Source organism: Octodon degus, unplaced genomic scaffold (genome assembly GCF_000260255.1).
Source record: "Octodon degus isolate 3935 unplaced genomic scaffold, OctDeg1.0 scaffold00140, whole genome shotgun sequence".
NCBI classification, from domain to species: domain Eukaryota; kingdom Metazoa; phylum Chordata; class Mammalia; order Rodentia; family Octodontidae; genus Octodon; species Octodon degus.
Window position 1 is genome coordinate 5,690,845 of NW_004524716.1, and position 14,983 is coordinate 5,705,827.

Here is a 14,983-nt window from a genome sequence, read left to right on the forward strand (position 1 = left end):
TTGAACCGCGGTCCCTGTGCTTTGCTAAGCTTGTTCTAAGTAGGTGCTTTAGACCACTGAGCCATCTCACCAGCCCCTCTTGTTTCTTTTTTTATAAAAAGACAACTAATCATTTGTTCTTATTAAATAAGAGATTATAATCTTCCTATGTTATAGATGAGAAGCTTGAGTCACCAGAGCTAAGTGAAATGCCTAAAATTTCATAATAGACAAGATAGTCTATTAATTTTGGTCAGTAATTATTTTTTTTTTTATTTTTTGGTACTGAGGATCAAACTTAAGACCTTGAGCTTACCAGGCAGGTGCCCATGCTGCTGAGCTATATCCCAGGCCCTATTTTTGAGGGCTGGCTTACTTGCTTGCTTGCTTTTTTCCTGTGTGTAGGACAGGGTGTATAGGGTCTCACTATGTAGATTGGACTTGTAGTGATTCTCCTGTCTTCAGCCTCCCAAGCACTAGGATTACAGGTGTGTGCTTCCGCACCCAGTATCAATCACTGTGTCAGCACACCCCATGGGCGGGGCCAGCACAACAGGCCGGGAATTGAACCCCGGCTGCTGTGCTCTGCCTAAGCAGGCACTTCAGTCTGATGAGCTACCTGGCTGGCTCAAATATGTAGGTTGTTTTGTTTTGTTTTTGGCCAGTTCAGCCTACCCTGAGGGCGGGGCTGGTGCAGCATGTGGTGCCTGAGATCCAACCTCGGTCCCCTGCACCTGCCTAAGCTTGCCTTTAAACCGCTGAGCTATCTCATTGGCCCCTCAGGCCCTATTTTTAATAATATATTACTTCACAATTAACAGCAAAACAAGTAAAAAAGAATGACTTTTGGGCCAGGGAGATAGGTTAGTAGAGCGCAAGGTTCCGAGTTCAATCCCCGGTACTGGAAAAAAAAAAAAAGACTTTTAAGCTAGATATAGCAACATTATGGGAATATATAATGCCTGAGTGGGGATAGTCAAGTGGCTTTGCTATAGTAGACTTCTCTTATAAAAGTTGGATTTGAGCCAGATATAGTGATACATGCCCGTAATCCCCGTGCTCTGGGAAGCTGAGTCAGGAGAAATAGAGGTTTAAACTCACCCTGGGCAGTATAGTGGCTTAGTGAAACCCTATCTCAAAAAAGTAAAGAAAGGGTTGGAGTTGTATGAAAGCCCAAGCAAGGTTCAGTCCTCAGTAACCCCTCCCCAAAAACCTTGGATTTGGAAAAGAGTTTTCAATGAAAAGGCTAATGTAGATTGCTAGAAAAATCAAAAGGGTATTTAGGTTGGACATATCCTTACTGCCAAGGCAGAGATTTCAGCATACAAATACACACTGCCCAAAGAGCTTTTCACAGTACCTGTGTCTATTGGATGATTTATTTTATTTTTTTTTTTTTTCTGGTACCAGGGATTGAACTCAGGACCCTGTGCTTGCCAGGCAAGCGCTTATTCTACTGAGCTGTATCTCTGGCCCCCTGGATGAGTTCTAATATAGAGAATGTTACACTTCCTTTTCAGTCTGTTAAACTGCTTCACTTCAGTTACATTCCTCTTCTCACTAAATTAGCCATGTAAGAAAGAATGCTGTTTGGTCATTTATGTAACATAGTCAAATAACATCAGCCTCTCTAATGTCTAACTTGTACGGTGATACTGCAGAAAGCAGTAGCTCCTGGCTGATAACTATTCAGAAGGAATTTGATTGACTGTGAAGTAGCTAAAAAATATTGTAATATAAAATTATAAAAGTAGGGGTCTGGCAAGATTGCTCAGCAGACTAAAGTGCCTGCTTAGGCAATCTTAGGCAAGCGCAGGGACCATGGTTCGATCCCTGGCACCACATGCTGCACCAGCCCCGCCCTTAGGGTGGGCTGAGCTGGCTAGAATGCAGGCATAGTGGTGCACGCCTGTAATCCTAGCACTGGGGAGGCTCAAAGCAGGAGGATCACTACAAGTCTGAGCTTCATAGTGAGGCACTGTAACAACCAAATACATTAAAAAAAAAAATTATAAAAGTAATCTTGCCTGGCTGGGGAGATGGCTCAGTAGAATAAGCGCTTCCCTGGCAAGCTCAAGGGTCTGAGTTCAATCCCCAGTTCCGCAAAAAAAAAAAAAATAGTAATCTTGCCTGGGAGTAAAAGCTTGAACTTTGGTACATATCTGTAATCTCAGCACCGGGAAGCCTGAGGCAGGAGGATTGCTATGAGTTTAAGGCCTGTCTCCCCTCTCCCCCCCAAAAAAAGTTATTTTATGTTTCAACATCAGTTTTGTTTTGTTTTGTTTTTTTGCGGAACCAGGGATTGAACTCATGTCCTTGCACTTGCCAACCAAGTGCTTATTCTACTGAGCCATCTCTCCGGCCCTCCACATCAGTTTTGTTTCAGTATCCAATGTTGTATGAGGGATTGTGGGGAGAGTTTAGCTAACAGAATAAACTTTTAGTCTATAATATAATTAGTTGGTATTTTTAATTTTAATCTTTGCTAAAGGGGGGATTTTTGGTAGCAGTTTTACTTCTAATAGTTGTATCTAGAGGTAAGAAAGTTTCTTAATGATAATGGGTTTTCGATAAAAGATTGGATTTTAACAGTATTCCAACTGAATTTGAGGGGAAGAAATAATCACTTTCTACTAACATTTATATTGTTTTAGATCCATTTTGGTAGCAGCCAGCTTCAAGAAAAGAGATTATTTGAGCTCAAGAAAATTATGAGGGGCTGGGAAGATGGCTCAGTGGAGCAAGGGCCTGAATTCAATCCCCGGTTCCACCAAAAAAAAGAAAAAAAAAAAGAGAAATGGTATTTGGAGAATTCATACCACATAAGCTCCTTCTGGCCTTATTTTAAAATTTCAAGCATTCTAAAAACACGTACATACTATTCAAAAGTGTAAAGAAAGGCCGTATTCCCTTCTCTTTGCGCACCTGAGCTTCATAGTGAGGCACTGTAACAACCAAATACATTTAAAAAATTATAGCCGTATGAGATGTGTGCAGGCACATGCATGCACACACATATACACACACTTCGGGGGAAAAATTTAAGAAGGGAACATGTTCTCATACCATTAGGGTCTTGCCAGCTCTTGTTCTCATGTATTTAATGCTGCAGTACCAATTTCTTTTTGAAACCAAAGTTCAGGCTTTTACTCCCAGGTAGCAACAGCCTTACAATTAAATTTTAATCCCTTGGTGTTAGACTCCTATCTAGAGTACAGCCCCAGCTGTTCTTGGCAGGCAGTCACATTGCTGCTTTTCCTTCAGTCATAGTGAGATAGAAAAATGTTCTCTGGCTGGGGCATGGATGAAGGCACTTTACTAATCTTATACATAATTCATCCCTGGTTGCTGGGGTATTCAGAGTTGAAACTTTTCCCTCTGATAAAATTCAGCTGGATTTTTTATTTACTTGAGTCTGATCCCTTTGGGGGCTTAGTTCTTACTGAGAGCCAGAGGAGTCTAATTCAGCCAAATACTGGCTATGAAGATCTTTCTTACTAATTTCCTTTTAGTCTGTTTTAGCTGTTGTAATACCACCTTTAAAATACAGAACAAAAACTACTAGAACATGCAGTTCAGTCATTTAGTGTCAGCTTATTGAGTAGAATGACTCCTGTGGGTTTATCTTAATTTATTATCAGATTTTTTTAAATGGTAGTGTTTGAAATTATTATATAATATGCTATATAGGGCTGGAGAGATGGCTCAGTGATCTAAAGCACCTACTTAGAACAAGTTTGGCAAAGCACTGGGACTGCGGTTCAATCCCCCAGCACCACATGCCAGCCAGCCCCGCCCCCTGGTGGGCTGAGCTGGCCACACACACACACACACACACACACACAAATAAAATAAAAAATAAAAAAAAATAATATGCTATATAATATGCGAATAGTGGTAACACTGTAAGTCTTTGAATTTTGAATGGACTTATCTTTCATTCTTTCATCCATTGAACATCTATTTATTAGGTGCCTTTGTAAAATATAAAACGCAATCCGTGTTCAAAGTAGCTGATAGCCTAGTGATAGGGGTCTTGCGAAGGGCATGTAAATGTATTATTATGACATAAAGGCTGCTGCCACAGTAGATTAGCTCAGTTTTTCATATTTATTTAATTAGAAGTGACTGATGAGTTACTACAAATACAAGTGCTTTTCATAAAATAACCCAAAGTCAACCTGTATTCATATCAGGCCCTTCCTTTCATAAGAATTTATTTGGTTAGGGTTATTTTAAGTCAAACAAGATATAGAAGGAAATGTCTTTATTTTGTTCTTTTTCAAATAATGTAACATGGAAGAATTTCATCTTTATACCAAACTGCCAAAAGTTCATGTTTTTGTAAACAGCATTATTCATTGTTTATGTGAATAGTTAAAAATTTATCAAAAAAAGAAGAGCTCCTCAACGAAAACTTATCCAAGAAATGTCTCTCTTCACATTTACATGCTAGCTGCCATAAAACAAAAGCCTCTGTGCTCATACATTTTCCTCTTTTATATCCTCCCATTCTTAATAACAGATTGCTAAGGACTAAGGGCCATCCTTATTTAAAAAATGAAATAATGATGTCATTGTGAGGAATGGAATGGCAAGACTGCACACACACACACACACACACACACACGCATGCGTGCGCACACGTGTGTGTGTGTGTGTGTGTGTGTGTGTGTGTGTATGTGAGACAGGGAGGCAGGCAGGCAGGCAGGCGGGCGGAATCATTCTGAATTTCCAAGAGCTCACTTGTTAATATCAGAGTTGCATCCTTACAGTCACTGATTCTGAAAACAGGCATAATCCATGTCAGTTAAAAAACTACATAAAAGAATATTGGGATAAGGCACTCAATAAGTTTCCTTTGCCTACTCTTCTAAGTTGAAGTTTGCTTATCAATTTTTCATCCTTGGCAATTCTGTCTCTTTACAGGAGGAGGCACCTGGACTGTCTCTCTCCAACTAACTGAAAAACATTTCATATCTTTATTGGGCTATCTCAGTCAAGTAACATATACTAACTGGATCACTGGGGTTAAGACATTAGAAAACATTTTAAAATACACACAGAACCTGTCCCGGAGAATTTTATACAAATTAGACATGTAATCAATGAAAATGAAAAAATGAATGATGCACATAGAGTAGAAGAGTGGGCCAAATGTTCTAAAGCAGCAGTGGATCTGGGGATATAGCGCTGTGGCACAGCCCCTGCCTGGCAGGCATTAGGTCCTGAGTTTGATTCCCAGTACATTAAAAAAAACAGTGATGCAGTGATACAGCCTGCTGTGTCTTCCATGCCATAGGTGCACTACCAGTGTTCCAGAGGATTAGAGAGTTTACTGACTTAAATCAGGACTGTAGTTGAAGGAAAAGTGGGGTGATTTGAACAGTGACTTGGAAGTAGAAGACTAAAGATCAGGCTTTGGGATTTACTGGTGGCCATTACTTCTCTAGCACTCCATCTGAGCTTGTCAAACTACTAGAATAAGCAGAAAACTATTATTCTTTGAAGAAGTAAATAGAACGTACACTGCCAAGTGGTAAAATGGTGACATCTTTCAATTCAGGAATCTAATTTGTGGCATATTGGTAAGGAGGCACATTCATATTTCTGGATTAATTATTTCATAATTCACTGTCATCCATTCAGTTGTGGTCCTGTTTATAGCAGTGATGGTGTCCACTAACACTAGTTAACCACAGACTTAAGTAAACTCGGACACCTTGAGAGCATGAGAAGAAACAACCTACTCCTATAGGCTTTGCATGAAGATAAAGAACATAGTCACTAAATCTTTTTTTTAAAAAGCTTTTATTTTTCAGATTACATCAACAGTAATCATATCTCTGGCTTTTCCTCATATTCTGTATTGAGTTTTTTAAATTATTTTTGGAGCAATAACTTCCGTGGTTGCTTAACAAGTTGTGTAAGCTGAGACTTCATTCTCTAGGCCTATTTTATAATAGCTGCTCTGGGAGAACAGATGAGGAATAGTAAATCAGTTAGATATTTTATGAATATTGAAATCCCTTCCATTCAGAAATGTAAGTAAAATAGCCATCATGAGCAATCAGCTTACGTCAGATTCTGTGGGCTTATGTTACACAGGGAAATTGTAGTGCAATCTGAAACATTCATAGCAGTGTCATGGTTGAAGTAAACCCTTGAGCCTTTCTTTTGTGAAGGGTTTCAGAAATCACCTTTTATAAACTACCAAGGGAAAGGGGGGAAACTAAGGTGATAAGAACAAATGCTATCTCTTGAGAGTGGCTGCCTCCCTTCCAGCACCAAGTCATGCCAGTTAAGTAAAGCATTAACCTAGGATACCGCTTACCTGTCAGTTTATTCGGTGCACACAAAAATATATATACTAAATGTCATGCTAGGTCAGACTCATAATCCAATATATATTCTTTTTCTGAAGGTGGTACTGGGAAACTGCTGTGAAAGGATAGGTTTGGAAAAGTTTGCTAAAAAATATGATGGAAGCCTGGGAAATAGCTGTTTCTACCTCCAGAAAATCCCAGAAACCAGAAATCAAATTAGAGATCGTGAAATCAAAATTTGTCTCCCATGTTTGACTGTTGCTTCAGTGCTCTACAGTGGGCTAGAACTATCTCATTTATTCGAGAAATGATTTTGCAGTCTATAAAGTGCTTTTGAAGCTCCCTTCTATTCACTAGGGCCTCGGAATGATAAACTTTCTAACCACAAAAGTCTAATGTAATAAATGGAATTTGGAGATACCAGTTAAGTTACTGAATTTGGAAGAAAAATGGACGCTTTAATTTCTGAATGTACATTTTAAAATGTATTCTTAAATTTTAATTTCTTAAGAGTTTCGTTTGATACCATATTATGAACCCAGAAGCCTACATTAATTTATTACAATTCTTAGGGCCGGCCAAATACCTCAGCGAATTACAGGGCCAGGGGTTTGATCCCCAGGCCTGCTGCCGTGCCAGCCCTGCCCCTGAGGCTCCCTGAGACAGCAGTTGAGACTGGGCATGGTGGTGCACACCTATAATCCCAGCTCCTGGGAGGCTGTAAACAGGTGGATCACTATGAGTCTGATCTAGTAGTGAGCCCCTAAACACCCTGTAGACCCTTTCCTAAAATTAAAAAAAAAAAAAAAATTCTGGTTAGGATATTTAATATTTCTACTTAGCCCATAATTTCAAATGATAGGGATACATACTTAATGACACATAGCATTTTGTTGGCCTTTACAATACATTCCTCTTTTGGTCTCTGTGTCTGTATCAAGTGAACTCACCCTGGTACTTTCCCATGGGATCCCTGGTGTTTACTAACATAAAATCAAGATCTTATGTAGCTTTGTAGCAGATTCTGAACCATTTAACATTCCAGGTACATAAATTACCTGACATTGGTTAAACTTTGATCTCAGCACTGTAATTTCTCTGTATTTTTCAATGTATACAATGTGTCTTTTCTTGAAGTTCATTACATATTAGTTGCATAAAGTTTGGTACATACCAGTTCCTTCTGTTTAGACTGCCTTCCCCTGTTACCCTCAGCCATCCACCACTTCATGCTAAAGTCACCTCCTAGAGAAAACCATCTCTGATTAATCTGCCTCATCTCATTCTTTTAAGACTTCCATTTCTCAGGCTGTTAAAATTGGTTTTTGGGGGCTAGGGAGATGGCTCAGTAGGATAAGTGCTTGACTGGCAAACACAAGGATCTGAGTTCAATCCCCAGTTCCGCTAAAAATAAAATAAAATAAAATAAAATTGGTTTTTGTACGTGAGTGTGTTATGTACATTGTCACCCTGCAAGCTTAATACCAGAACCGATGCTCTTCCCCCATTCCCTTGTCTTTACTCAACACAGGCCCACCAGTGGCCTTCCCGATTTCCTCTGAGTGCTACCTCGCCCTTCCCACCCTTTCCTTTCACCTTAGGTTCCCAGGGAGCCTAAGCTTGTAGCAGGGATGGCCTTCACCTGGGTGTGTGCGCAGTCTGCGGAAGGAGTCTCTACAGTGGAGGGCCTTAACCCTTTGGGTGATAATCTGGATTCTATTTTAACCTTCAGGAAGTAGATGTAAGGGGCTGGGGAGATAGCTCAGCGGCATAAGCATGGGCCTGGTAAGTGCAAGGTCCAGAGTTGCATCCCTAATACCGCAAAAAAAAAAAAAAAAAGATGTAAACCAGGCGATAGGAATGGGGAAATTTACACTGAGGCTATTACCATTTTCCTTTCTTTTTACACAAGACCTATGAAGCTGCTGTCATCAGCAGCTCCCCTACACTCTCCTGCTCTGCCTCTTTTCCAGGAGTCAGGGTTAGTTTAAGAAAAAGCCTTTTGCTACAAGCCATGACCTCGTACTTTTATCCCCTCCGTCTGGTGTGTGGCCTCATGGGGTTGTGCTGCTATGCAGGAGGTGAGCAGTGGAATTCCTTAGATGATGACTTCTGAGCCCACATGCGGAGGCAGTGGGGGTGGGAAGCGGAGAGCAGTGAGAGCCAAGATGGATGGACCAAAAGTAAGGTTTGCTGGGGCAAGTCCCGACTCTAGGTAGATTGTTTTCCTGAGGTGTTCTTCCCCTAGCCGAAGCAGGGCCCCAGGTCAGGGAGCTGTGGCTTCCCAAGTCTATGATTGATAACATTGTGTTCCTGCCACTTTCTCTTCTGCCTTCACAGTTGGGGTGCACCAGTGGGATAGGTAGGGTATCCCAGGACTTTTGCTGTCTGTAATGGAATGCATTCCTGGGTCGGACAGGGAAGGGTACCCCTTGTACATACCCTTTCTTGGAGCTTTTTCTCATTATCTTGCACCTAAACAGGGTCCAGCTTTTAAATGAGGGTGGAGGAGGGGTTGTGAGCAGCAAATTTTTGAGCAAGTGCAAATCAGTTGTCTGTCCTCTCACAGGCTTTCTGTGCAGGGTAGATGCCCCTTATATTGATGTAGAAGAAATTACTCCTCTCAAGTAGAAGTCCCAAGATCTTTACTAGGCCATAAGTAGGCTTCTGGGTGGGTTAGTGCACATTTCTTAGCACTTTCATTCCCTGTTTTCTCAAAAGCCAGAGGTTGACATTTTTTAAAAGAATGAAGTTTCAAAAGAAATTCTGATGCATACCTTAAGAGCCAAGTCTTAAAATTCCACTCATGGCTTTTCATGGCCACTTTCACTCTTTCTACACATGTAACATCACTTGAGGAGAATCACATAAAATTAAGGTTAATCTGAAGGGAGGAAAAAAAATACTAAGAACTAGAAGCCAGTTGTTTAAATGTGAAATACTTTGCAATCCCTTGATAGGCATAGGTGATAGTGGCTATGGTAGTAAAAAGGAGATTTGATGTTCTAAAAAGCATACGCTGTTCCTTTGAAAACTGTGCTCAGATACACTGTCCTGGCAGTCCTAGAACTTCTGTTGGTCTTGAACATTTTGTAGCAGTTTCCGTTCCGAAGAAAGCAGTACTCTGGCACCCCTAATCCAAGGTCTCCTCAGGCTTTGAGGAGCACACAACTTGAAGTCAGAAGACCTTGAGTTCTGGCTACTCACTGTCCACATCACCTTGGACAGATCTTTGCATCTCATAATATGAGAAGCTTCTACCTCAGAGTTGAGAGAATTATATATATGACACCCCACGGACTATTGCCTGAAACCTTTTAATCAGGATAGGTTTTCTTTTTTTTTTGGAAGAATAGGGTAGGTTTTCAACAAGATTTCTGGGTGCAGCAACTGTGATACATTCACCACGGTAAAGGTACTGTTCAGTGTCTTTCTTATGCAAATCATCCATAGAATCCAAAGCTATACTGTTTTCTAATCCAATCAAAGTTAAAAAGAGTAACAGGCCATAAGCAGGAGGCTTAGCAATTATATATACTGCTTACAGTCACAGGAAATTGCCCCTTTGTTCAGAAAACATAGGATGCATATCACTATCTTGAGTGTGAACCAGCCTCCAAAAATTATATAGCATCAGCCACTCTGGTTGGGTGATAGTTTTCCACCTTTGATCTCTTCTGTGTTCTTCCTTTCCCAGGGGAGTACGAATCTGAAAACAAACACGTGCCTGCATGCTGATAATAAAACTCTGTAATATTCCTTTGTTAGGGTGGGTCCCGCTGTGGGTAGGACTTTTGAAGGATTTGTTGGAAATCTGTTTGCTTTTTTTATTGCTGGGGAGTCTACATCAACTCTTACGTGTCTTGAGGAAAGCCGTGTACGTGTCCTTACAGATGCACCTTATATCTGTGTCTGTGTGTCCTTCTAACTGTGCTCATGCTGCCAGAAGTGTAGAAAGAGTGAGAAGGAAGCTTTTTTTTTGCTTACCAGCATTCTTCAAAGATGCCCAACCCCCGAAGTAGCAAGCAGTTCCCAAGTGGAGGTGGGGGCAGAGGCCTCCACCGAGGCCATCAATAACCAGGTGTGAGCTACAGGTCTCTGTGTAATGTGAAGCTCTCCCGTATTTCATTTCTGCACCCAGGGGGCGGCTCTGCAGGATTGCTTACGGAGAGCTCTGTGTCTGGCACCTCTCTCTGCAAGGCCCAGGCGCCCAGGGTCCCACCGACCTGCCCAGGAATGCATCACATTGTTCTCTGGTGCTGTAATTTGGCTGCGGGAGCTAGGTTGAATGCCTCCCAGGGATGAGAAACATGCTCTCCCTGGCATCCTCCCTTCTTCTCAGCTAGCTTGGGCTTCTGCACTATCACCACTGAGAGCACTTAAATAAAAACCTCAGAAAGGCCAAAGGAGAAAAAAAATCCTTATTATCTGCCTTCTAATAAGCCATGTAAAAAACTCATGTCCTGAGTGGGCCTGAGAACTTGGCAAAGGACTTAGTGGTTGGTGATCTTGAGAAAGGGATATGAGAAAAAGGAGAAATACTGTGAGAGAGGAATAAAAATGAAACATTGAGTATTCATTCGTAAGTTAGATCCATAACTTTTTGCAGACCTATAAGGTAATATTTGATTCTTTTAATTCATCTAAAACTCTTCGCTACCATTCCTCTATGCAAGACTATGGATTATTGCCATTTTTCTTTCTTTCTTTTTTTTTTTTTTTTTTTTTTTTTTAGGGAAGGATCTGCAGGGTGTTTGGGATCTCACTACTAGATCAGACTCACAATGATCCACCTGTTTACAGCCTCCCAAGAGCTGGGATTACAGGCACGTGCCACCACGCCCAGTCTCAATTGCTGTCTCAGCACATGTTGGGGGTGGGGCTGGCACAGCAGGCCCTGGGATTGAACCTCCGTCCCTTGCGCCTGCTTGCAGGCACTTTAATCCGCTGAGCTATTTTGCTGGCCCGCCATTTTTCAAAGATAATATAAGTTGTTCTTACTAAAGCTGCCTTTTTTTTTAAAATTTTTCCCCTTTTTATTAATGTTTTAGATACAGGGTTTCGGGCCAGCGAGATGGCCCAATGGAATAAACGCTTCCCTGGCAAGTGCAAGGGCCTGAGTTTGATCCCAAGTTCCACAAAAAAAAAAAAAAATAGATACAGGGTCTCACTTCGCAGTTCAGACTCATGGTGATCCTCCTGTCTCAGCCTCCCCAGTGTTGGGATTGGCACTCCTTCTGGATGGGCGTCAGCATGGCATGCAGTATCAGGGATTGAACTCAGGTCCTGGTGCTTTCCAGGCACGTGCTTAGACTGCTGAGCTCTCTCCCCAGCTCCAGGGCTGCCATTCTTAAGAAAAACCATAGGCTGAGCCACACTGTTGAACTACTCTACTCATGTGGCTTCACTAAAAGGCATATGTAGTATCTTTTAAGTTAACTTTGCATCCAAGTAGTATTTGCTGCAATCTATTATACCTAAATATCAGAAGTTAAAGAAATGAGGACCAATAAGGAGTAAGAGAGAGGAGAGAAGCTAAGACACAGCTGATGGGAAGAACAGATATCTATCAAGTGGAGAATGGAGAGAGGGTGCTTAGAAGCAGAATGGAGAAGCAACAGATTTAAATGGAGCCTTGACCGCACCAAACAATGTTCTTAGTTTTGTGACTTGTTCCAAATAAATTAGTTTTTGTTTGTATAATGCAGGATGAACGCCAGTTGTCTAAAGCCAATCGGAATGCAGAGGCAAGCTAAGGACTAAGAGGAAAAATTAATTGCTTAGCCATCTTTCCTTCTTGGGGCCACCCAGGTTCAGCAGTGAGGCTCAAAATGATCCCGTTTCTCTTGCTTATCTACCTCATTTTTCCAATTTCTGTGTGGACAGTTTGCTCTTCTTAATCATTTATAGGAAGTTGCAAAACTTGTGTCTTTATAAACTAAATATTAAGTTCAGGGAGAAAGTGCAGACTATGAAATGCTGAGAGAGACCCATCCACTTCCTTCCACAGGGTGAGAGCCACAAATAAAAAGACATTAGGGTACACAGGTAGATTGAGCTCAGGTTGGCTTCTCCAGGAAGGCCGATACCATCACTGATACAGCAACCTGGTTGTTTTTAGGAGAACAGGAGTTGGCTGGGACTGGAGGTTCTTCCCAGCAGCTGGGTATACAAGGCAGTATTTGTATACTATTCTTGAGTTCAGACTCACCATGACCCACTTTTCTCCCCACTACCCCCAAATCTTTCCTTCCCTTAATCCCAGCCCAAGCTATCAGAGGCTCTTCTTTACCCACTCTCTTTCCCCCTACTCCAGTCTCAGCAATGGCTGACTAGTTTTCCAATTGACCCCCCCCCACCCCCCCGCAAGGAAGACATTCTCTTGGCCTGACTCACTCAGTCTCATTTCTCCACAGGCATCCCCTCACCACAGACCACAAGGGCTCTGATTAGCTCATGTTTTGTGTTAATGGATTTAAAATTGGAGCAGATCCCCTCACCAAAAGAAAAACCACCCTAAACTCCCCCACACGGGTCTCAGCAGGTTACACAAATATTAGTCTTATCATCCAAATAAATCTGCCTCCGCGGCCCAAAGCTGTGGTTCTTCCAACCTTCTGCTGCCTGTGAAGAATGAAGTTCCTCCACAAATATTTGAGGACCCTAAGGGATGCTGGAGAGGACTCTGGGAAAGGAAATGGGAGCCTGTATCTAGAACTTGTGTATATTCTTTAACCTAAAACCTGTTGTCATGATCATACAGTTCTAAACTGAAGTTCTTAGAGAAGTTACCATGGACTTGACTAGATAGGAGCTTTGGTAAAAAGTACCTATCTGTTGGCTGGAGTTTGGAACATAATTAAGTCTCTGTACCTGAGATGCATACATTTTACAGGTGAGAAAATGGAGGCTTGGAAAAGTTAATTGTCTTGCTAAAAATAAAAACAAGTGACACAGCTGTGATTTCAATGCAGGTCTGTTATTAACTGCAAATTTCTACATCACTCTGCTGTTTTAAAATATCAACAGGCAAGAGAGAACCACTGTCAACACACATAGGTAAATGAGGACATCAAGGTTTTTGGACTTGCATGTCGTATCCTCCAGTATACTAATGAGTCTGCTATCTCTAGAGACTCTACTACTTCACACCTTGTTACGTAATGTAGTGGCATAGAAAGGATCTTCCTCTGTTCCAAATGTGAACAGGAACAATCACCAGGACTTGAAGAGTCACTAAAGATCTGCCGAATAAGTGGGAGGACCTTCTAAGTTATTACCACTGTGGCTCCAAGCCCCAGCTCTCTTTCTTTACGTAGACACTGGCCCCCACTCCTAGTTTCAAAGGTTAGGGTCCTCTCCTAAGAGTTACCAAAGCCAAACCAGATGCAGTGGCACACTCTTGTCCTGCCAGCTACTCAGGATGCTAAGGGAGGACAATCACAAGTTTGAGGCCAGTCTGGGCAACACAAGACCCCATCTCAAAACAAAAAAATATTACCAAAACCAGAGAACCCTACATTCCTAGTGTACACTGGCCTCTTGTGGCTCTTAAGGTCAGCCTGTTTACCTCTCCCCTTTTATGAATTAGTATTTTTACTTTGATTCCCAAACATAGCTAACCTTCAGAATAATGAATGGGGAAAAATCCCTAGACCTACTCACAGACTTCCTAAGTTATTCTCTCCTAACACTGTTCCAAGCTGTCATCACTATTTGTTAGGCATGGGAGCCTACTGTATGCCACCTCAGTTTGAGCAGGCAGCAAGTGAGCAAAAGAGAGTGCTACCTGATACATGAAGAACAGAGAATGTGTGTTTGTACAGTTATATGATTTTCCTCCTCTAAAACAGCAGTTTATAAACAGCTGAACTCTTGTCTAGCAATCTCAGTCTCTCCATAGTACAGTGTTATAATTCACCTTTTGGTATCTCCTCTGTCTCCAGAAAAGAGACATGCAGTTTCATCTCTGTCTGTCTATCCTCAGCCAAGGCAGGATTAAAATGAAGCTGACTCGAGGGATCCTTTCTCTTGCACACCCAAGTATTGGGAAGCCAGTGCAAAGAAAGGAAAAATGAGTCCTGACCTTGAAAAATGGTACTTTAGTGCAACTCAGATTTCTCTGAAGACCCCCTACACCTCTTCTGCTCTGCCTTCAGATCTGCAGAGGGAAACCAAGGAGCCACTCAGTTTCTTATATTCCCTATCAACTCCTTCCCAGGGCTAAGGACCCAGCTAGGACACTATGGTCCCTTTGGATTACTCTCCAAGTCTTTAAATAGAAGCTGTAGCAGCCCAGGGTTGAGGGTGGAGGAAGGTGTGCATGCAAGGTTCTTGTGCTTTTGAGTTGCAAGGCTTGAAGTGGAGGGATGAGTGAGGTATCTGTAGCTTCAGGTCTGGTCCAGCCACTCTGCCTTCTTGGGGGCCTTGCAGGTGTGAACATCCACAGTGTTTCTGCACTCCTTGCACCGCACTGCACAGCACCAGTGGAATTTGCACTCACACTGGGTGACACGAGTGACCCGCGTTGTATCATACCCTCGGCCGCAGCACATGATTTCACATCCATCTGTTCCTTTAGATGTCTTGCTACAGACGCGGCCTGCAGTGCCTAGGGAACCTGGGTTGGGAGAGGGAGTGAGAACCAAGTTACTTCTCACTGTAGCTCTTCTGGGCAC